This window comes from Cherax quadricarinatus, chromosome 99 (genome assembly GCF_038502225.1).
Source record: "Cherax quadricarinatus isolate ZL_2023a chromosome 99, ASM3850222v1, whole genome shotgun sequence".
Classification (NCBI taxonomy): domain Eukaryota; kingdom Metazoa; phylum Arthropoda; class Malacostraca; order Decapoda; family Parastacidae; genus Cherax; species Cherax quadricarinatus.
Window position 1 is genome coordinate 11801255 of NC_091390.1, and position 25371 is coordinate 11826625.

General features: G+C 38.8%; 1 long non-coding RNA gene across 3 annotated transcripts in view; it reads left to right on the forward strand.

Annotated features, from left to right (window-relative positions):
- LOC128702449 (uncharacterized) overlaps nucleotides 1–25371 on the forward strand; it is a 56160-nt gene that overhangs the window by 14902 nt on the left and 15887 nt on the right. For 2 of the 3 annotated variants that reach the window (XR_011390972.1, XR_011390971.1), the window contains one exon: nucleotides 16783–18242. This is a non-coding gene — a long non-coding RNA (uncharacterized lncRNA). Of the gene's footprint in view, nucleotides 1–16782; nucleotides 18243–25371 lie in introns of those variants that run through there. The other variant, XR_011390973.1, reaches the window with a different exon arrangement.

Genomic DNA, 25371 nt, shown 5'->3' on the forward strand with positions numbered 1-25371 from the left:
ATAGTAGCTCCTCCAGGAACGGATTAATTACGAAAAACGAGGGACCACCGTACTACTGTCCTGCCAAACGAGTGTAAAACGAAAGCCTGTACTTGTTTTACATGATGGTAGGATTGCTGGTGTCTTTTGTCTGTCTCATAAATATGCAAGATTCCAGGTACGTCTTGCTACTTGTACTTAAACTTAGGTAACATTACACATACATATATGCACCCCTCTGGGTTTTCTTCTATTTTCTTTCTAGTTCTTGTTCTTGTTTATTTCCTCTTATCTCCATGGGGAAGTGGAACAGAATTCTTCCTCCATAAGCCATGCGTGTTGTAAGAAGTGACTAAAATGCCAGGAGCAAGGGGCTAGTAACCCCTTCTCCTGTGTATATTTCTAAATGCAAAAGGAGAAACTTTTGTTTTTCCTTTTGGGCCACCCTGCTTCGGTGGGATACGGCCAGTGTGTTGAAAGAAAGAAGTTCATTTACTCTATTATTAATATTCAGTATTACAATTAGTGATACAAACATACATTATAAGTTTGTAAAAATGGCTTAATAGTTTAAGTATAATAAAGACTTTAGGGGAGTTGCTTTAAATTTGATTGGGATTGATTATTATTATTATTATTATTATTATTATTATTATTATTATTATTATTATTATTATTATTATTATTATTATTATTATTATTACAGTGGACCCCCGGTTAACGATATTTTTTCACTCCAGAAGTATGTTCAGGTGCCAGTACTGACCGAATTTGTTCCCATAAGGAATATTGTGAAGTAGATTAGTCCATTTCAGACCCCCAAACATACACATACAAACGCACTTACATAAATACACTTACATAATTGGTCGCATTCGGAGGTGATCGTTATGCGGGGGTCCACTGTATTATTATTATTATTATTATTATTATTATTATTATTATTATTATTATTATTATTATTATTATTATTATTTTTGAGTATAATCCTAAACTGATTTGTGGGCCTGGGACCTCTTGCTGCTTCAGGTATAGAGTTGCAGATCTTAGGGCCCTTTATGTGCATTGCATTTTTGCAAAGTGTGAGATGGACACGAAGGATATCAAAAAGTGTTTTGTGCCTTGTGTTATGCCTGTGTGTTGTGTTGAAGCTGTCTAGGAGAAGTTTGAGTGGAGGGTTGATATTGGAGTTTAATGTTTTGGATATGTAGTAGGCACAATAATAAGTGTGTATATTAAGTAAGTAGATGTTTTTAAAGAGAGGTGGTGTGTGTTGTCTGGCACTGGAGTTTGTGATGATCCTCACTGCTGCTTTTTGTTGGGTTATTGAAGGTTTGAGACGATTGGCCGTGGTAGATCCGCAAGTACAAATACCTTGGGTGAGGTTAGGGTATATTAGAGAGCAATATAAGGTAAGGAGGGCCCGTTGGGGTACATAGTATCGTATCTTGGAAAGGATAGTACCTACTGTTTTGGAAACTTTGTTTGTTTGTTTGTTAGTTATATGCTGAATGTGGGTCTGAAATTTAAGATTACAGTCAAGGTGGAGACCTAGAAATTTGCCCTCAGTGTGTCTTGTAATGAGTGAACTATTTATTGATATGTTTAGCTGGTTATTTGATGCTCTGCTTCCAAAAAGCATGAAGTAGGTTTTGTCTGTATTGAGGGTAAGTAAGTTTGTTGGTAGTCAGTCATCCAGTTTGATATTTCAAGTAGCTCGCCGTTTACAGTGTTACTAAGTGTAGCCGTGTTTGTGTGGGAGAAGACAGACAGACAGACAAGTGGTGTCATCTGCGAATAGAACTGGTCTAAGAAGCCGCAGTGCATTCGGGAGGTCATCGATGTAAATAAGAAAGAATAGAGGACCTAGGTCACTAGCCTGTGGCACTCCAACAACTACAGGCTCAGTATTGGAGGTCATACCATTTGTCTACCAATAAGATAGATGAGAAGATTTTAGGTAATTGAGCGAGTGTCCTCTGACCCCGTAATGCTCTAGTTTTAGGTGCAAGATATTGCGGTCAACTGTATCAAATGCTTTCCGTAGGTCAACGAAGAGTCCCAGAGGATATTCATTTTTGTCAACTGCTGTATATACGTAATTTGAGCATCTGAATAATTGCATCATTTGTGCTTTTTTTGGCCTAAACCCAAACTGGCAGGGGTTCAGTATGTTACGGGACAGGAGGCGGGAGTAGATTTGTTTATGGATCGGGGTGACCCTTGCCGTCTCGAGTACGGATGGGAATTTAGGAGATTCAACAGATTTGTTATATAGTAGTAGTAGTAGTAGTAGTAGTAGTGTTGCAATAATGGGGGACAGCACATGAGCTGCTTTTTTATACATGAATGTTGGCAAGTTGTTTAGGTCTCCTGCCTTGTTTTTTAATGATTGAATAATTAGTGAGGCTTGATTAGGATTTGTTGGTGCTATATATATAGAGTGCTTAGGCAATTACCAGTGAGGTAGTCTTGTGGCTGAGTATTTGCATTTGAGATTTTGCTTGCTATAGTGGAAAAGATAATACAGTGGACCCTCGCATACCGTTGGCATCACATAACGTTAAATCCGCATACCGATACATTTTATCGCTAAAATTTTGCCTCGCATACCGCTAAAAAACTCGCTCAACGCTATTCGTCCGAGACGCGTCTAATGTGCGGCCTGAGCCAGCCTCACATGTTCCGCCGGTGGCATTGTTTACCAGCCAGCCTCCGCGGTAACATCCAAGCATACAATCGGAACATTTCGTATTATTACAGCATTTTTGGTGATTTCATCTGCAAAATAAGTGACCATGGGCCCCAAGAAAGCTTCTAGTGCCAACCCTACAGGAATAAGGGTGAGAATTACTATAGAGATGAAGAAATTGATCATTGCTAAGTATGAAAGTGGAGTACGTGTCTCCGAGCTGGCCAGGTTGTATAGTAAACCCCAATCAACCATCGCTACTATTGTGTCCAAGAAAACGGCAATCAAGGAAGCTGTTCTTGCCAAAGGTTCAACTGTGTCTTCGAAACAGAGATCGCAAGTGATAGAAGAAGTTGAGAGACTCTTATTGGTGTGGATAAACGGAAAACAGATAGCAGGCGATAGCATCTCTCAAGCGATCATAAGTGAAAAGGCTAGGAAGTTGCATCAGGATTTAATTAGAAAAATGCCTGCAACTAGTGATGATGTGAGTGAATTTAAGGCCAGCAAAGGTTGGTTTGAGAGATTTAAGAAGCGTAGTGGCATACATAGTGTGATAAGGCATGGTGAGGCTGCCAGTTCGGACCAAAAAGCAGCTGAAAAATATGTGCAGGAATTCAAGGAGTACATAGACAGTGAAGGACTGAAACCTGAATAAGTGTTTGTGACAAAACAGGCCTGTTTTGGAAGAAAAGGCCAAGCAGGACCTACATTACTCAGGAGGAAAAGGCACTCCCAGGACATAAGCCTATGAAAGACAGGCTTACTCTTCTCATGTGTGCCAATGCTAGTGGTGATTGCAAAGTGAAGCCTTTATTAGTGTATCACTCTGAAACTCCCAGAGTGTTCAGGCAAAAGAATATCCTCAAGGCTAATTTGTGTGTGCTGTGGAGGGCAAACAGTAAGGCATGGGTCACTAGGGACTTTATCTATGACTGGTTACACCAAGCATTTGCCCCAATGTGAAAAATTACCTAACTGAAAAGAAATTAGACCTTAAGTTCCTCCTGGTGTTAGATAATTCCCCTGGTCATCCTACAGACTTGGCAGAGCGACTTTGTGGGGACATGAGCTTCATTAAGGTGAAGTTTTTGCCTCCTAATACCACTCCTCTCCTGCAGCCCATGGACCAGCAGGTTACTGCAAACTTCAAAAAACTGTACACAAAAGCTCTGTTTGAAAGGTGCTTTGTAGTGACCTCAGAAACTCAATTGACTCTAAGAGAGTTTTGGAGAGAGCACTTTAATATCCTCAGTTGTGTAAACCTTATAGGTAAGGCTTGGGAGGGAGTGACTAAGAGGACCTTGAACTCTGCTTGGAAGAAACTGTGGCCAGAATGTGTAGACCAAAGGGATTTTGAAGGATTTGAGGCTAACCCTGAGAGGCTTATGCCAGTTGAGGAATCAATTGTGGCATTGGGGAAGTTCTTGGGGTTGGAGGTTAGTGGGGAGGATGTGGAAGAGTTGGTGGAGGAGGACAATGACGAACTAACCACTGATGAGCTGATAGATCATCTTCAACAGCAAGAGGCCAGACCTGAGAAAACTGCTTAGGAGGAGTGGAGAGAGAAATTGAAGAAGTTGCCTACTTCTAAGATTAAGGAAATCTGTGCAATGTGGCTTAAAGTGCAAACCTTTATGGATGAAAATCACCCTCAGACAGCTGTTGCAAGCCGTGCTGGTGACTATTATACTGACAATGTTGTGAACCACTTTAGGAAAATCATAAAGGAACGAGAGGTACAGACCTCTATGGACAGATATGTTGTGCGACAGAAGTCCAGTGACTCTGAAGCTGGTCCTAGTGGCATTAAAAGAAGAAGGGAAGTAACCCCAGAAAAGGACTTGACACCTCAAGTCTTAATGGAAGGGGATTCCACTTTTAACACTAAGACAATCAACACTCTCCCCTCCTCCCATCCCATCAATCATCACCAGATCTTCAATAAAGGTAAGTGTCATGTAACTGTGCATGTCTTCTTCAGTTTGTGTGTATTAAAATTAATATTTCATGTGGTAAAATTTTTTTTTTTCCATACTTTTGGGTGTCAGGAACGGATTAATTTGATTTCCATTATTTCTTATGGGGAAAATTCATTCGCATAACGATAATTTCGCATAACATTGAGCTCTCAGGAACGGATTAATAGTGCTATGCGAGGGTCCACTGTATTTAGTGCCACAGGTGTGCAGTGACTCTCAAGCTGGTCCTAGTGGCATTAAAAAACAAAGAAGGGAAGAAACCCCAGAAAAGGACTTGGTACCTTAAATCTTTTTGGAAGGGGATTCTCCTTCCAAACAGTAATTAATCCAACCTCTCACCTCCTCCAGTCTTCCATACACCAAGAAGAATCGCCAATAAAGATGAGTGTTATGCTGTTAATGTTTCATTCTTCATGTCCCATCGTTTTCTGTGTATGTACATCTAGATTTCATGGAAAAAATTCTTTTGTTTTAATACTTCTGGGTGTCTGGAATGGATTAATTGTATTTACATTATTTCTTAAGGGGAAAATGGTTTTGAAAATTGTCAATTTCAATAATAGTCACACTCTCTCAAATGGATTAATTACGAAAAACAAGGGACCACTGTAATGTAAATTAGAGTCATCCATTTCAGACCCCCAAAAATACACTTACAAAAGCACTTACATAAAAACACTTAAATGATTGTTCGAGTTTTCAGCAATTCATATCCCAAGGCACCACCGTACCTTGAAACTGAGCTCAAATTAGCGGAAATGTTCGATTCGTTGGCGATGTTTAAGAGTAAACAAATCACGTTACCATCTAATACATGTCCGACTGGTCAGTATAATATAAAGTCACTATCACTAGATGCTATACCACACTATCACTAAACACTATACTCATTATCACTAGACACTATACTACATCACACAACAACAGACACTATAATACAACTCACTTCTTCAAGAAACACTGTTACACTATTAAATTTTGGTTTTCTTCCATATAAATAAATGATATATACACTTTCCATTATAAACTGAAAATTTGAGGATAACTATTTTTTCGGTATATTTATATATTTAGTATAAAGATGCATAATGTTTTATATTAATATATGGTTGAAATTAGTAACCTTTGAAGTTTCACTACTTCACTGCTCGTAAACTTAAGACTCGTCAAAATGTCTTGCAAGATGGCCATGAAAACTTGCTGCTTGTGGATGCTGGCAGTGGGAATCATTCTGGAAATATTAGGGTGTTATTATCAGCTTTTTGATCCATGGGTTCGTGATTTAGAAAAAGAGAGAGATGACCTCAGAAGACAGGTTGACCAAGCTACTGATGCTTGTCAGCCAATGTTCTCTTGGGTCTCTATCTCAACTGTAGTTGATGTGTGGCGATATGTGCATGATGCTCCAGTACAAGAGACAAGTACGGACTTCGATCATCACTTTGATCCAAGGTGGCTGCCCATCATTGGTCGCATCATCACCACTTACGAATGTTATCTGGAAATCCAAAATCTTAAAACGCTTCTTGAAGTGACATCATGCTGTCATGAGGGTTCCTCTACTCCCTTCATGATGAGTTTGTGTGTTCTCATGTTAATTACAATGAGTGCCATTGGACTGATCGCAGAAGTCAATCTCTGGAGGAGAGGAACCAGTGATACAGTGAAGATGGCTATGGTAGGAAAGTCCAAAACAAGAAAACTTAACAGACGTCACGGAAAAAATGCATCAAAGAAAAATGACCATGACCAGACAGGATCAAATGAGCCAGAGATCACTGTTGAGCCAGAGATCCCTGTTGAGCCAGATGTCCTTGTTGAACCAGATGTCCCTGTTGAGCCAGAGGTCCCTTTTGAGCCAGAGGTCCCTGTTGAGCCAGAGGTCCCTGTTGAGCTAGCAGTCCCTGTTGAGCTAGCAGTCCCTGTTGAGCTAGAGGGCCCTCCTAACCCCACAGAAGGTGGTAACTCTGTGTCACCTCCCTTGTGCGCTAAGCAATGGTACACTCTTCTTACAGTGTGTCCTAAAGGATCATATCGTAAATTAATGGAAAATAAAGGTTTATTTGTTAAAGAGCTGCTTCAAAAATACCATGTTGAACTAGAGCTTAATATGTATGAAGACACCATAAAAATAACGAGCCCTGACCACAGCCAAGCATTCCAATGTAACAGAGCTATTATAAGCAAACTCAGTACAGAAAAAAATATACATAAATCATGGGTAGACATGGCATAGGACGGCTGAAGCAAGAATTCAACGCTTGACTTAACAATGACTAGATTTATAAATATATGATATATGTGATATTATTTATATGTATTTATGTTTATTTTTATATAAATAAATTGTTCAGAAAACCAACTAGTTGACAAATCAGACACATGTGCAACTCTTGGGAATCTTTGTATAAATGTCTTACCACACAGTGACTTCATCAGTCCAATACGAAGAATGATGAAAACAAGAAGGGAATTGGGGTAATCAGTCCCTCAGCCTGGATTCGGTGCAGTCAGTCCATCAGTTTCTACAAGATAGATGAACTGATTACATCAACTATAAGCTGAAGGACTGATTACCTCAATTTTTTCCTCATCTTCCACTGTTCTCTGTATTGGACTGATGGAGTCACTGGCTGGCAAAACATTTCCAGAATAAAGATTCCTAAATGTCACTCAAGTGTCTCATAAACTTGTTGCTTTTCTAAACCATTTATTCAAACATTACTGAAGGAATATTTTGTTAATGGTGACTTTTAAGTTTGCTTATGTAACTTTATCAAAGTAATTTTGAGTTTCTGACAATTCACTACAGAGATAACTGAACAGTAAATATAAATCCAGATTTCAGAAGCAAGATTAATCGATATATTTCTCAAGTCGAATGATTTGTCATAGATTTTCATTTCAGTTTCTTACAAGGAAATGTACAGTAAAGTTGTTATTCCAGAGTTGAATCACTGCCTTATAATTATAGAAAATAAAAAAAGACTTTGAACTGATATGAGTCGTCGACAACATTAAATATTTTGTCAGCGTATTATTTGCAACACCATCACTGAGAACGATGCATGAACACACCAAATATAGACGCAATGGTTTTCATACCTTATTACCAAAGTTAAGTTATTATTGGTTAATTTACAGAAATATAAACACTTACATACAGTAGTGAAGAAGGTGGTGAGTAGAGTAGCAGAAACTACTATCAACATTACTACCACTACTACCACCATCACCACTACTACAACTACTACCACCACAACAACTACTACCACCATTACTACTGCCATCACCACCACTACCACCACCACCAACACTACTACTACTACCACCACCACCAACACTACTACTACTACCACCCCTCTTCAAGTGGGGGCTCTTTGGCACAGTGATGAGGCTCTTGATCTGAGGTATTAGACATTTTAGTCTGCTTCGTCAGTTTATTTGGCATTTTGTTTATAGAAAGTATATTATAATACAACAGAAATATAGGAGAGTCTCAGTTTCTGGTATTTTCCAATACAGTGGTTTTCAATTATGGCCATTCTTCATTTATTCACACTTGTTACAATAAAAAATATTCACAACTCACTATAAGCTAAGGACAAAAATATTTTAAAATGAGTATTCTGTGTATTGTTGGTCAGTTACTAACTTAATATATGACACTACATAGACTCTCACTACTAAACACTACATAGACTCTCACCACTAAACACTACATAGACTCTCACCACTAAACACTACATAGACTCTCACTACTAAACACTACACAGACTCTCACCACTAAACACTACATAGACTCTCACCACTAAACACTACATAGACTCTCACCACTAAACACTACACAGACTCTCACCACTAAACACTACATAGACTCTCACCACTAAACACTACATAGACTCACAAAAAAAAAAAAAAAAAAAAGAGGTGATAGTATGTTTAATGTGCAAAGGTGTTAGTTTGTCTAGTGTGTAGTGGTGTTAGCTTGTTTATCGAATACACTAATAACAATCGCCAATAAAAAGTGTTATGCTGTTAATGTTTCATTCTTCATGTCCCATTGTTTTCTGTGTATGTACATCAAGATTTCATGGATGTCTGGAATGGATTAATTGTATTTACATTATTTCTTAAGGGGAAAATGGTTTTGCAAATCATCAATTTCAATAATAGTCACACTCTCTCTCTTTTTTAGATTTTGCCACCGAAGTGGCTAGTTTATTGTGCACCCCATATCCATCCTGTGGACGGTAGCGCGAGAGCATATGGATACACAAAAGGCCTAGGAACTAGGCCCCAAAGGGTTAACAGGAATACATATGGATTTATATCTACATATCTATAGTTCACTTATCTGTTACAAGCAAATTTAGGAAATTTGCTTAGTATATCTGGTATCTTATTTTCATTAATAAGATATCTTGACATGTCACATAGGTTATTATACTGTCTGTCTCTGTATTCCTCAATGAGGGGACAATTAAGCACATAGTGTTCAAGAGAGTGACCATATGCCTGATCACATAATTTACATTTAGTTTGATCATCATCTGTGTGTCTCCCAAACTGCCAGAAGTACTTGTAACCAAGCCTAAGCCTGGCCACTACAACATCAGTCAGTACTTGTAACCAAGCCTAAGCCTGGCCACTACAACATCAGTCAGTCTGTTCACATTGCAAGTTGCTCCATAAACATACTTATCTACGTTCATGTTATCATAGTGGGTTATAGATCTACTCAGGCTTCTAACTGCATTCCTATAACAATCATCTTCATTATTTACTTCTCTCCTAATATTATTCCTAATGCTAGACACAGTTATACCAAAGTTATATTCTACGTTCTCCTTCTGGATACTCTTCTTGGCTAACATATCAACTTTATCATGAAGGAGTAATCCAATGTGTGATGGGATCCATAGCAATTGTACATTAATTCCTTTGTCCCTAATTTTTGAGTATCTATACCTGGCTTCCCCAATGAGCACTTAAATGATTGTTCGAGTTTTCAGCTATTCGTATCCCAAGGTACCACAGTACCTTGAAGCCAAGCTCAAATTAGCGGAAATGTTCGATTCTTTGGCGATGTTTAAGAGTAAACAAATCATGTTACCATCTAATACATGTCCGACTGGTCAGTATAATATAAAGTCACTATCACTAGACACTATACTACACTATCACTAAACACTATACTCATTATCACTAGACACTATACTACATCACACAACAACAGACACTATAATACAACTCACTTCATCAAGAAACACTGTTACACTATTAAATTTTGGTTTTCTTCCATATAAATAAATGATATATACACTTTCCATTATAAACTGAAAATTCGAGGATAACTATTTTTTCGGTATATTGATATATTTAGTATAAAGGTACATTATCTTTTATATTAATATATGGTTGAAATTAGTAACCTTTGAAGAGTTTCACTACTTCACTACTCGTAAACTTAAAACTCGTCAAAATGTCTTGCAAGATGCCCGTGAAAACTTGCTGCTTGTGGATGCTGGCAGTGGGAATCATTCTGGAGATATTAGGGTGTTATTATCAGCTTTTTGACCCATGGGTTCGTGATTTAGAAAAGGAGAGAGATGACCTGAGAAGACAGGTTGACCAAGCTACTGATGCTTGTCAGCCAATGTTCTCTTGGGTCTCTACCTCAGCTGTAGTTGATGTGTGGCGATATGTGCATGATGCTCCAGTACAAGAGACAAGTACGGACTTCGACCATCACTTTGATCCAAGGTGGCTGCCCATCATTGGTCGCATCATCACCACTTACGAATGTTATCTGGAAATCCAAAATCTTAAAACGCTTCTTGAAGTGACATCATGCTGTCATGAGGGTTCCTCTACTCCCTTCATGATGAGTTTGTGTGTTCTCATGTTAATTACAATGAGTGCCATTGGACTGATCGCAGAAGTCAATCTCTGGAGAAGAGGAACCAGTGATACAGTGAAGATGGCTATGGTAGGAAAGTCCAAAACAAGAAAACTTAACAGACGTCACGGAAAAAATGCATCAAAGAAAAATGACCAGGACCAGACAGGATCAAATGAGCCAGAGATCACTGTTGAGCCAGAGATCCCTGTTGAGCCAGAGGTCCTTGTTGAACCAGACGTCCCTGTTGAACCAAAGGTCCCTGTTGAGCCAGAGGTCCCTGTTGGGCTAGCAGTCCCTGTTGAGCCAGAGTGCCCTCCTAACCCCCCAGAAGGTGGTAACTCTGTGTCACCTCCCTTGTGCGCTAAGCAATGGTATACTCTTCTTACAGTGTGTCCTAAAGGATCATACCATAAATTAATGGAAAATAAAGGTTTATTTGTTGTAGAGCTGCTTCAAAAATACCATGTTGAACTAGAGCTTAATATGCATGAAGACACTGTAAAAATAACGAGCCCTGACCACAGCCAAGCACTCCAATGTAATAGAGCTATTATAAGCAAACTCAGTACAGAAAAAAATCTACATAAATCCTGGGTAGGCATGGCACAGGACGGCTGAAGCAAGAACTCAACGCTTGACTTAACAATGACTAGATTTATAAGTATATGATATATGTGATATTATTTATATGTATTTATGTTTATTTTATATAAATAAATTGTTCAGAAAACCAACTAGTTGATAAATCAGACACATGTGCAACTCTTGGGAATCTTTGTATAAATGTCTTACCACACAGTGGCTTCATCAGTCCAATACGAAGAATGATGAAAACAAGAAGGGGAATTGGGGTAATCTGTCCCTCAGCCTGGATTCGGTGCAATCAGTCCATCAGTTTCTATAAGATAGATGAACTGATTACATCAACTATAAGCTGAAGGACTGATTACCTCAATTTCTTCATCTTCCACTGTTCTCTGTATTGGACTGATGGAGTCACTGGCTGGCAAAACATTTCCAGAATAAAGATTCCTAAATGTCACTCAAGTGTCTCATAAACTTGTTGCTTTTCTAAACCATTTATTCAAACATTACTGAAGGAATATTTTGTTAATGGTAACTTTTAAGTTTGCTTATGTAACTTTATCAAAGTAATTTTGAGTTTCTGACAATTCACTACGGAGATAACTGAACAGTAAATATAAATCCAGATTTCAGAAGCAAGATTAATCGATATATTTCTCAAGTCGAATGATTTGTCATAGATTTTCATTTGTTTCTTACAAGGAAATGTACAGTAAAGTTGTTATCCCAGAGTTGAATCACTGCCCTATAATTATAGAAAATAAAAAAAGACTTTTAAGAGGATAGTGATGGATGTGGCCACAAGTGGTGAAAATATTATAAAGATGTATAATAACCCATGTGTAACATTTGTGCAATATGGTTTCATTTTTGATAGCACTGGTGGTGTCATCCAGCGAGAATGTTGTATAATGTATACCTAAAGTATAGAGAAATGGTTCTGGAATGTGTAATATGTATTTGGTAGGCTGGCTGGCTGACTGACTGACTGACTGATTGACTGATTGATTTTGGCTGTCTATATCTCTGTCTGTCCATCTGTTTGTCACATGTACACATAAGTATGTACAGTTCAGTTATTATACATAGTGTAAATTACCTGGGATAACCCAAAAATTCTCGGCAAAGTGCTATATAGTGTTTGTAGATCTAAGACATAATAAACATGACTGGCAAGTCAGTGGCAAGTAATATATATATTTTCACTTGATGATGAAGGAGATGTGACAAGTGCATTGTGTAATAATGTTGGTAGAATTACCAACAATATGTAAAGTAAAAGGACACAAGTGCAACTAATGTGACGTATTGTGGCAACGTTTCACTCTCCAGGAGCTTTGTCAAGCTTGACTAAGCTCCTGGAGAGTGAAACGTTGCCACAATAAAATGTTACATTAGTTGCACTTGTGTCCTTTTACTTTACAAGTGCATTGTGTGTAATACCTGTTGGTGTATGAGCTGCTGCCTGAGATAGAGAGACAAGGAGAGTGAAAGAGACACACAGGCAGACAGACAGACAGACAGGCAGACATGTTTGTGTACAACAGTGGAAAGAAATAAAAGGCAGGGTTCCCTGAAGTAGTGCACGATCATCAAGTATCACTGGAGTGCTTCAGTGTCAGCGGTTTAGTGGCATTTCATGTTGCACGAGTTTGATATATAGTTGAGCGTGTTTAAAATGTTGCTGAGATGTATAAATAAATAGTTTGTATATATTTACAGACAATAGTAAATGATGAAGGCAGGTGAAAATGTTGACCTGTTTGTTGGTGTGTTTGTGACTGAGTACTATTTGAGTACCTAATATTAGTGTCAGGAGAAAGATTGGCTGTGAAATGAGAAGTAGTAGTATAAATTGTAATTATCACTGGACCCTCGAATATTGTAAGCCTTGCTCTTTGTAATCTTCACGGATCGTAATTTTTTTCGTCAAAATAACGCCTCATGGATTGTCATCTCCCCGACAAATTGTCGCCAGTTTGGACTCGTACGAGCAATCTCCTGGCATGTGTGCGCACACAGAGGTGGTCCACACTCCATTCCCAGTCAGTGCGGCACTGCGTATTGGCGAGCAACCACACGACGTCGATACGAGAAATTTTGTAATAGTGCATTGTTTTTTTATGCTTGCAATTGCTACTAAATAAGCGAGCATGGTCCAAAAGAAAGGAGGTGAGAAACACAATAGAATTGAAGAAACACATGAGGCAGGGTTCTTGCTGACACAAAGCAGTCAGGATCAGTACTTAGTGGGATACAAGGCCACGAAGTAGGTGGTGGATGCTAACGTGATGGCAATGTGGAGTTGTGCTGTTTGGAAAAGTGCTGGTGATTGGTGTATTAATTTTTATTTTTTGTGTGTTATTTTTAAATTTGAAATAATTTTTGTTTTGATCATTATAATTTATAGTAGTTGTGATTTAATAGGCAGTGTTTATTGTGACACTAATATTAGGTAGTGAAATTGTACTCATTGACAAAGACAGTGACAGGCGAACATTTTGACCTGCCTTGGTCATGTACTGTTGTCTAGAACTCTATAGAAAGTATAGGTCCCAACAATGTTTTAGATACGGAACTTGTTGAAGCATGGTGTAAGACAGTGTCAGTCAGTCAAGTCAGTCACTAAACTGCTGATGACAGATAGTAAAGCAGTGGTTTGACACTTGATGATGGTGCATTTCTGCAGGGAAACCCTGGCTTTGTTTGGACTGTTACACATAGTGTGTAGCTGTCTGGTAATGTTTTGTCTGACTGTGTGTGTGTGTTGGAGGAGGTTATGAAGTAACAGTTGTTATGGATAATGCAGTCCTGTTTGATTGCTGATGAAGTGTATTACTTGCCAGTCAGTCAGTCAGTCATGCTTATTATATCTGCAAGCACAGTACTGGTTTTTTTTGGTTATCCTAGGTAATGTACACTAGAACTGTACCTTTGAGAGACAAAGTCAGTCAGCCAGGCAGCTTGTCTGACAGATATATGTTACACATGTTGCACAATTGTTTTTAATTAGGGCATGAGGACATTGTGGCAGGATGACAATAGCAGTTGTATAAAAAAATGAAAACACATGGGTTATTATGGAGGTTTTTGATATTTCTTTGATCACTTGTGGCCACGTCATCTGAAAAGGCACTAGTAAAATACAGTGGACCCTCGACCAATGATGGCATCGACTACTGTTAAATTTGACCAATGATACGTTAACGCTAACATGTTGCCTCGACTAACGTTAAAAAAACTCGACTAACGATAATCGTTCTCGGGTACCAGTTAATATCATTAGTCGAGGGTCCACTGTATTTTGGTTCAACATGACTTATTTTTTAAAAGGGGAGTTAGATGACATGATTGCTTTGCTGTAGGTGGTGCTCCGACAAGGTACTTGTTGTCATAGGTTTTTAGTACTGTGCACACTCGTTTTATAGTGACGAGGTAATGTCAGGCCAGTTTGGACAGTTAAAAGTTTGATGTGCACTAGACGATGTAATTTGTGTGGATTACGAGAAATGGAACATTTAATTCTAGTTTGAGGTCAATTTTGACTTGCATTCCTGAAAGCAATTTATTTGATTTATTGATTGATTATTATTTGGACATGATAGTACATAGTTGTACAAAAGAAATAGTAGAGTGGTTGAGTGTACATGCCGAAAGCTCCCCTTCCATGTATGCAGAGCATTGTGGGCAGGCTTAAAAATAACTTTTAAGTAAGCAATGATATATATTGAGTGGTAAAAATACAGTATACAACATGAAGAATAAATGAGTATTTGAAATAGGAGGATTTATAGTTGTACAAATTTGTAGCACTTTTGATGAGTTAGTGAGCATTGATAGTTTGATAGGGTTATAAGATAGAGTATTTATTGAGTTGTGGGTGAGTAAGTGGTTTTTAAGAAGAGTTTCGAATTGATAAGCACACAGACACTTAACTCTGATAAACTTAAGTTAACTAATTAACTTAACTCTGATATAAATCCTCCCCTCAAACGTCTTCTTACCAACCTCAACAGAACACATGGCCATAACACAAGGCACAGATCACTCTTTGATGTTCCTCGTGTCCATCGCATCCTATGCAAAAACTCAATGCACATAAAAGGCCCTAAAATCTGGAATTCATTACCTATGAATATAAAAGAAACATTATCTGTTTATAAATTCAAGTCTCTTCTCAAAATTCACTTACTCACCCACAACTAAATAAAGGCCCGGTGGTCTGGTGGCTAAAGCTCCCGCTTCACACACGGAGGGCCCGGGTTCGATTCCCGGCGGGTGGAAACATTTTGAGACGTTTCCTTACACCTGTTGTCCTGTTCACCTAGCAGCAAATAGGTACCTGGGTGTTAGTCGACTGGTGTGGGTCGCATTCTGGGGGACAAGATTAAGGACCCCAATGGAAATAAGTTAGACAGTCCTCGATGACGCACTGACTTTCTTGGGTTGTCCTGGGTGGCTAACCCTCCGGGGTTAAAAATTTGAACAAAATCTTATCTTATCTTATCTCATAATTGTATCACAAAAATATTAAACCTAAGACCCAATCAAACTTTATTATTTTTTTAATTACATTACCTAACAGAATACTCCATTCTACTGAATGTACAGCAATGCATGCAACCATATGACCTGTCTTTGTAATACTCACTAGAGCTTAATTGTTATCTGTTTACAATAATGTTTAGGAATGCTTAGTTAATCTTAAGTTAATTTTAAGCCTGCCCATAATGCTCTGAATACAAGGGGCTTTGGCATGCTGCACTTATGTTCAAATTAATAATAAATAAATAAATAAATTCACAGGTAATGAAATGCAGATTTTTGGGCCTCTTGTGTGCATTGCGTTTGTACAGTGTGAGATGGACATGAGGAACATGAAAGAGTGATGTGCCTTGTGTTAAGGTTGGTAAGGAGGAGTAGTAGTAGTTTGAGGGGAGGCTTTATATTGGAGTTTTGTATGTAGGTACAATAATAAGTATGGATGTTTTGTATGGTGAATAAGTTTTGGTGTCTCTAGTGGGAATTTGTTGTCATTGTGACTGGAACATTTTGTTGGGTAATTAACGGTCTGAGATGCTCTATTGTCATTGAGCCTCGTGCACAAATTCCGTAGGCGAGGTAAATGAGTGAGTGATACAGAGGGGTGACTGTATGTTGGATAGTATGCCTTTGAGATTTTCTTTGAAATGTGTTTGAAATTTGAGTCTATTTATCAAGGTGGATTCGTAAGAATTTTCCCTCTGTGAGCTTTGTGGTGTTAAGAGGGACATGTGTGTTTCCAAACTGTATCAAGTAGGTTTTGTCAATATTTAGAGTAGATTTTCTGTAATTTGGTATTGGCTAGCATGACCGAAGAAAACAGTGTCGGTCTGAGTAGTTGCGATAGGTCATTTATGTCAATGAAGAGGGCCAAGGACACTTGTGTGTGGGAAGAGTTTGCTTCATTTGTGTACACATTGCAGTTTGAGGGAATTGCTTCTTATACTATAGAGACAATTTGATGTTGAGCAACACCTGTATCAAAAGTAAATCAATGAATATAGTTTTTTCTGGAGTGCACTGTACAACTGTAATGACACTACTGCAGACAAACCAACCATTTTTCTGTGTTTCACTGATATCTCCCACATCTGCAGAGTTTCCTGCATCGTTTTGTGCTTCTCCATGCTGTTCCCATTATTTTAATACTATAGAAGAGGCAAAAGAAGCTCCAGCAGTCAAAAGTGCCATTCTACCAAGATATTATCATCAGTACTACCAACCCGCTATCTGGAAGTCGAAGCACACCTGTTGTGCATTCCACAGTGTACTGCACATGTGTGCTTTGTTGCACAATCTCTACATATCAGAGTTAAGTAAACAGTGACTTGTATAGTATTTCCTAGTATCTTTGAATAATTTTCCTGATACTAAACTAACAAACATTTCCTCTGTTTATTAGTTACATTTTCAGGCTTTACAAATGAATTGTATTTTGATTTTTTACTCACATAATGAATTTTTATTCATGCCAAAAAATAGATTATGTATTTACTTTTATGCAATGTTGTAATAATTGTATAAATAATAAGAACATAAGAAAGAAGGAACACTGCAGCAGGCCTACTGGCCCATGCAAGGCAGGTCCAAGTCTCCTACTGGCTTAAGCCAATGTCCCAACCTAGTCAGGTTGGGTCACATTCACCCAAGGAACATGGCAACTGACCTAGTAGTACAAGCTAATCAGGTGTAGCTCACACCCACCTGTGTATTCATCTAACGTATTTTTAAAACTACACAACTTTTTAGCCTCTATAACTGTACTTGGGAGTTTGTTCCACTCATCCACAACTCTATTACCAAACCAGTGCTTTCCTATATCCTTCCTGAATCTGGATTTATCCAACTTAAAACCATTGCTTCAAGTCCCATCCAGGCTAGACACTTTGAGCACTTTATTTACATCCCCTTTATTTACTCCTGTCTTCCATTTATACACCTCAATCATGTCCCCCCCTGGTTCTATGCCTTTCTAGAGAGTGCAGATTCAGAGCCCTCAGTCTGTGCTCATAGGGAAGATTTCTGATCCATGGGATCAACTTTGTCATCCTCCTCTGTATGTTTTCCAGAGCATTTATATGCATTCAGTCAATCAATCAAGTGTATTCTCTATAAGGATTACAATGCAGGGTCTATGGATTTTGGATATTGTGTGATTTACATGTTTTAAAATACTAATTACAGAGGGGGCCACTAGGACACCTAGCATGGCTAGGCATTTCAGGCAGACTTGGATTAATTCTTAACTTTAAATTATTACAGATTATGGTATTAACCCTTTGAGGGTTTTCGTCGTACTAGTACGTCTTACGCGTAGGGGTTTTTGTCGTACTAGTACGCATAAATTCTAGCGGCCTCAAATCTCACAGGAAAAGGCTGATAAGCCTAGATGTGAGAGAATGGGTCTGTGTGGTGGGTGTGCGCAGTAGGAAAAAAATCTGGGACCCAGTGGTGCATTGTGGGAATGCCATCATAGTACACAATTTCCACCGTGCCCTGTGGTAAGAAGTTCCTCACTCCTCGGCGAATTGGGACACTTTTGTTCCCCAGTGACAGTTCTAATACAGATGGAAGTGACAGTGAAGATGAGTTTCAAGGTTCTGGTGAGGTTTTGACCGAAACTAATGACCATAATATGGGTAATAGTGAGGAAAACCCAGACAACCCACAGCCTTCCACCTCTGGTGCTGGGCCGTCGTTCAGTTGTACCAGAATCAAAGAGGAAACTCCTATTTCCCAAAATCCCAGACTCAGATGTGAGCATTGGTGATGATAATGATAGTGATTATGAACTACAAGCTCTTCAGACTTGTTCCAAGAATGGAGGAGGAGGAGGAGGAGGAGGCAGAGGAGGAGGAGGCAAGAGGAGGAGGAGGCAAGAGGAGGAGGAGGCAAGAGGAGGAGGAGGCAAGAGGAGGAGGAGGCAGAGGAGGAGGAGGAGGAGGAGGAGGAGGAGGAGGAAGAAGAAGAGGAGGAGGAGGAGGAAGAAGAGGAGGAGGAGGAAGAGGAGGAGGAGGAAGAAGAAGAATACGTAATGATAACAATAATTCATAATAATAATACATAATAATAATAATACATAATAATAATAATAATAATAATAATAATAATAATAATAATAATAATACATAATAATAATAATAGGTAATAATAATAATTTTATTATTTTTTTTTTTTATTATCACACCGGCCGATTCCCACCAAGGCAGGGTGGCCCGAAAAAGAAAAACTTTCACCATCATTCACTCCATCACTGTCTTGCCAGAAGGGTGCTTTACACTACAGTTTTTAAACTGCAACATTAACACCCCTCCTTCAGAGTGCAGGCACTGTACTTCCCATCTCCAGAACTCAAGTCCGGCCTGCCGGTTTCCCTGAATCCCTTCATAAATGTTACTTTGCTCACACTCCAACAGCACGTCAAGTATTAAAAACCATTTGTCTCCATTCACTCCTATCAAACACGCTCACGCATGCCTGCTGGAAGTCCAAGCCCCTCGCACACAAAACCTCCTTTACCCCCTCCCTCCAACCCTTCCTAGGCCGACCCCTACCCCGCCTTCCTTCCACTACAGACTGATACACTCTTGAAGTCATTCTGTTTCGCTCCATTCTCTCTACATGTCCGAACCACCTCAACAACCCTTCCTCAGCCCTCTGGACAACAGTTTTGGTAATCCCGCACCTCCTCCTAACTTCCAAACTACGAATTCTCTGCATTATATTCACACCACACATTGCCCTCAGACATGACATCTCCACTGCCTCCAGCCTTCTCCTCGCTGCAACATTCATCACCCACGCTTCACACCCATATAAGAGCGTTGGTAAAACTATACTCTCATACATTCCCCTCTTTGCCTCCAAGGACAAAGTTCTTTGTCTCCACAGACTCCTAAGTGCACCACTCACTCTTTTTCCCTCATCAATTCTATGATTCACCTCATCTTTCATAGACCCATCCGCTGACACGTCCACTCCCAAATATCTGAATACGTTCACCTCCTCCATACTCTCTCCCTCCAATCTGATATTCAATCTTTCATCACCTAATCTTTTTGTTATCCTCATAACCTTACTCTTTCCTGTATTCACCTTTAATTTTCTTCTTTTGCACACCCTACCAAATTCATCCACCAATCTCTGCAACTTCTCTTCAGAATCTCCCAAGAGCACAGTGTCATCAGCAAAGAGCAGCTGTGACAACTCCCACTTTGTGTGTGATTCTTTATCTTTTAACTCCACGCCTCTTGCCAAGACCCTCGCATTTACTTCTCTTACAACCCCATCTATAAATATATTAAACAACCACGGTGACATCACACATCCTTGTCTAAGGCCTACTTTTACTGGGAAAAAATTTCCCTCTTTCCTACATACTCTAACTTGAGCCTCACTATCCTCGTAAAAACTCTTCACTGCTTTCAGTAACCTACCTCCTACACCATACACTTGCAACATCTGCCACATTGCCCCCCTATCCACCCTGTCATACGCCTTTTCCAAATCCATAAATGCCACAAAGACCTCTTTAGCCTTATCTAAATACTGTTCACTTATATGTTTCACTGTAAACACCTGGTCCACACACCCCCTACCTTTCCTAAAGCCTCCTTGTTCATCTGCTATCCTATTCTCCGTCTTACTCTTAATTCTTTCAATTATAACTCTACCATACACTTTACCAGGTACACTCAACAGACTTATCCCCCTATAATTTTTGCACTCTCTTTTATCCCCTTTGCCTTTATACAAAGGAACTATGCATGCTCTCTGCCAATCCCTAGGTACCTTACCCTCTTCCATACATTTATTAAATAATTGCACCAACCACTCCAAAACTATATCCCCACCTGCTTTTAACATTTCTATCTTTATCCCATCAATCCCGGCTGCCTTACCCCCTTTCATTTTACCTACTGCCTCACGAACTTCCCCCACACTCACAACTGGCTCTTCCTCACTCCTACAAGATGTTATTCCTCCTTGCCCTATACACGAAATCACAGCTTCCCTATCTTCATCAACATTTAACAATTCCTCAAAATATTCCTTCCATCTTCCCAATACCTCTAACTCTCCATTTAATAACTCTCCTCTCCTATTTTTAACTGACAAATCAATTTGTTCTCTAGGCTTTCTTAACTTGTTAATCTCACTCCAAAACTTTTTCTTATTTTCAACAAAATTTGTTGATAACATCTCACCCACTCTCTCATTTGCTCTCTTTTTACATTGCTTCACCACTCTCTTAACCTCTCTCTTTTTCTCCATATACTCTTCCCTCCTTGCATCACTTCTACTTTGTAAAAACTTCTCATATGCTAGCTTTTTCTCCCTTACTACTCTCTTTACATCATCATTCCACCAATCGCTCCTCTTCCCTAATATGTAATAATAAATGTTCACCCATGACAGTAACACGATAAGGGGAGATAACATCTGATAAGTGCTGACGTTTGATGAGGGTAAATGAGGGTAGAGCTGATGCCAAAAGATGAGATGAACATCGCCCTCCCTTTGTTTTTGCTGGTATACTAACATTTCTGTCTGTCTATTTGCCTGTCTGTCAAGCTCCCTGTCTATCCATCTAGCTCTCTGTCTCAGAGAGCCACAAGACTGCGTCATCACTTTTACTCACATCTTCAAGCAGAGTATAGCACTTTGTCTGGGTTTCTTGGGTTATCCTAGGTAATTTATACCATGTATTCTTGTATTTATGTGTACCTGTGAGACAGAGATAGACAGACAGATAGAATGAGGGAGAAAGATAATTAGATAGAATGGAGGAGGGGAAGCAGCATCCGACCCCATTGTTTTGACAGGCCGAGGGGGAAAGAGTAATGAGCTAATATGTCACTTTGACAGCTGCGGACTCCTTGTAATTTACACTATGGACAAGGAGGAGAAGGAGTAGGGGGAAGAGGAAGAAGAGGAGGAGGAGGAAGAGGAGGAGGAGGAAGAGGAGGAGAAGGAAGAGGAAGAGTAGGAGGAAGAGGAATAAGAGGAAGAGGAGGAGGAAGAGGAATAGTACGAGGAAGATTAGGGGGAAGAGGAGGAAGAGGAAGAAGAGGAGGAGGAGGAAGAGTAGGAGGAAGAGGAAGAAGAGGAGGAGGAGGAAGAGGAGGAGGAGGAAGAGGAAGAGTAGGAGGAAGAGGAAGAGGAGGAAGAGGAAGAGTAGGAAGAGGAAGAGTATGAGGAAGAGTAGGGGGAAGAGGAGGAAGAGGAAGAAGAGGAGGAGGAGGGTGGAACACTAGTACACTGGTACTGGTACACTAACATTTCTGTCTGTCTATTTGTCTGTCTGTCAATCTCCCTGTCTATCTGTCTATCCGTCTAGCTCTCTGTCTCAGAGAGCCACAAGACTGTGTCATCATTTTTACTCACATCTTCAAGCAGAGTATAGCACTTTGTCTGGATTTCTTGGGTTATCCTAGGTAATTTATACTATGTATACTTGTATTTATGTGTACCTGTGAGACAGAGATAGATAGACAGATAGAAAGAGAGAGACAGATTGAAAGAGATAGAATGAGGGAGAAAGATAAAACACCATTGTGTATGACACCATGTTTCAGAGTTCCACAAGCTGCAGAACTAATAGGAATATGTTCAGTGACTGTATATTGGTATATATATTATAGAACAATAATAATAAACAATGTTTTGTATTGTTTGTTTTTGTAAACAAGTTTTGTAAACAATATATTGATAATTATGTTTGTGTGCTTATTGTGTTGTATACAACGAGTGTATATATGTACATTGCACCTTACTTTGGTCTCACAGGCCACATAAGTTATGTGAAAAAATAAAATAGTGAAAAAAACAACAAACCTTCAAATACAAGTAAACTAAAGTTTACCGGGTGAGCGGCAGTCGCCGCTGTTGCCATACGCGGCTCATTTTCTGCAAACTTCATGCATCCATATCTCTGTAAGTATTGATGGTAAATTTTTTTTGTTTATCCTATAATGTTTAGAAAAAAAAACTCTATTTTTTCATAAGAAAAAATAATTTTTTTTTTTTTTGAAATTTGGCCGACCCTGAGAACGAGTTTCGGAGAGGGCCTGTCGACCCTCAAAGGGTTAAGGCTAAGTGACTACATTATAGTTTGTGAGTTTAGCAATGTGAATGCTTTTGTTTTTGCACAATACATAGTGTCTATATTGGAGTATCACAGGCAAACTTATGACTAGTTAGGATTCATTATTTTAAGATTAAGATTTGTATTTCTGTGTTTATAGTCAATGGGTGAGCGAGTGTAAGTGTGAACCACCAAGTGGTTTTCATGTAGTTAGTTGACGTGGTGTATCAGGGAGACGAGATGTTTTCTAACTGTAGTTTTGAAAGTGATGAATGTGTCTGCAGTTCTAGAGTTTTATTAATTTGGTGAGAACTGATGAATATTGTTTGAGAATATCTTTGTGTAATAAGCCCTGTCTATATTGCTTTTCATATTGGTGCTTCTTATCAATGGATTTCAGAATGCTGCCGGTTAGCCATGGGCAACCGAGCCATTTATTCGTGATGTGTTTCGTTTTTATAGGACAATGTTTGTCGTATAGTCTTAAGTATTTTGTTAAGTAAAATGTCTGTTCAAACCATACCCCCGGCCGGGATTGAACCCGCGGTCATAGAGTCTCAAAACTCCAGCCCGGGCTGGAGTTTTGAGACTCTATGACCGCGGGTTCAATCCCGGCCGGGGGTATGGTTTGTTTGCAATCGTGTCATTACGATTTCTTGAGTCAAAATGTCTGTTCAATCGTCAATACCATTGGCATTGGAGAATTCTGTAGGCCAGTCAACAGTCTCTAGGTCTGCTGTGAAATTCCTTCTTGAGGCCTCGTCACGGAGTCTAAATGAAACACTTGTATTCGAGTGGTGACGGCGGCGGCTCACTAATGTTTGTTAAGAGGAAAGTTGGGTAGTGGTCTGTAGTGCTGTCTGTGATTATCCCTGATTTAAGGGGGGCTAGTATATTGGTCCATATGTGGTCTATTATGGTTGCACTCGTCTCAGTCAGCCTGGTTGGTTTAGTTATTGTCGGTACGAGAAGTGTGTTGTTCGTATTATTGACGAAATCAGTTACAGGCTGATCATCTGGTAGGCCAAGGTTGATATTGAAGTCTCCAGCTAAGAGAAGGTGGTGCTTGTTCATTTGTTTGTTTGTTATTAATGCCTTTAGATTCTCACTGAAATTTGGGATGTTTGTGCGGGGTATCCGGTAAATGGCACTGATTGTTATAGGCGTCTTAAGGTTTTTTACAGTAAAATTAGCAAAAATGTATTCTCCGCATTCATCACTAAAGCAAGCGGTGCTAATACAAGATAGTTGGTTAGAGTAATAGATTGCAATACTACCCCCAACTTGGTATGGTCTACAGTTGTGGATTGCTGTGTATCCTGGTAGAGGGTAGATATTTATTGTGTCCTGCTTAAGCCAGGTCTCAGTAAGAATAATGCAGGAGAAGGGTGTCTTTAGCAACTCAAGGAGTGCCAGGAGGTCATCATAGTGTTTGCTTAGGGACCTGATGTTGTAGTTAAGAACTGATAGACTTTGAGCAGTGTTTAGGATAGTTCTGGCTTGTGATGCTGTGTAATAAAGGCAGTTACTCTCCAATAAGTTTGGATTGTGCATTAGATTACGGAGGTTTAGATCAGGGTCAACGCGATCGCTCATCTTTTAGGTTTAAATAGCGGTTCTTTATATCCCATATTGTGCGGCGAGTTCTAATACTGGTATCTGTAGTAGTGTGAAGTTTGGACAAGTATATAGCTAAAGCACTTTGGTCATATAGAGTATAGTCACTAATAAACATAATGCAGTTGATATTGTCTATGTGTTGTGGTAGAATGAGCTAAAGTACAACTAAGTATAAACTAATATTATAAAAATACAAATTACAAATAGCACCAGACTCACTCTTGTAATTGCACTAAGGTCTAATATAATGAATTTGCTGTTGTCTATGTATTGAGCTAGAATGAGCTAAAGTACAACTAGGTATAAACTAATAAAAATACAAATTAAAATGGTACAAGATTCTCACTTGCAATTGCACTAGGGTCTAATATAAGTTGTTAACAAGAACAAGAGTATAACTAGATTAAAATTGACAAGATAAAATGCACAAATTAATGTGCCAAAAGAATAAAAAAATAAATAAAAATGGCAATGACTTGTTTATAATACGATAGTAAGATGGTACAAAGGATAATATAAAGGTTGGAGGTGAATATACAAACTTGAAAATTTGGCAACAAAAGGTTAAGAAAAGTGTAAAATAATGATTAATGTACAAAAGTAAAATTGACTGGTAGTAAATATAGTGTTTAATAAAATTTGAGTAAGTAATAATGATTACAAAAAATATTAATAAAAATAAAAATAAATGTTTATTTCAAGTACTAAATTTTAAGAAGAGTTATTTGGACTCAATATTGTACTGGTAGTTATACTAGAGGTTATTATTGTACTGGTAGTTATACTAGAGGTTATTATTGTACTGGTAGTTATACTAGAGGTTATTATTGTACTGGTAGTTATACTAGAGGTTATTATTGTACTGGTAGTTATACTAGAGGTTATTATTGTACTGGTAGTTATACTAGAGGTTAATTGGCAGTACAAGGTATTTAAGAGTAAGGAACTACTCTAAGATAGTAAATGTGGTATTAAAACA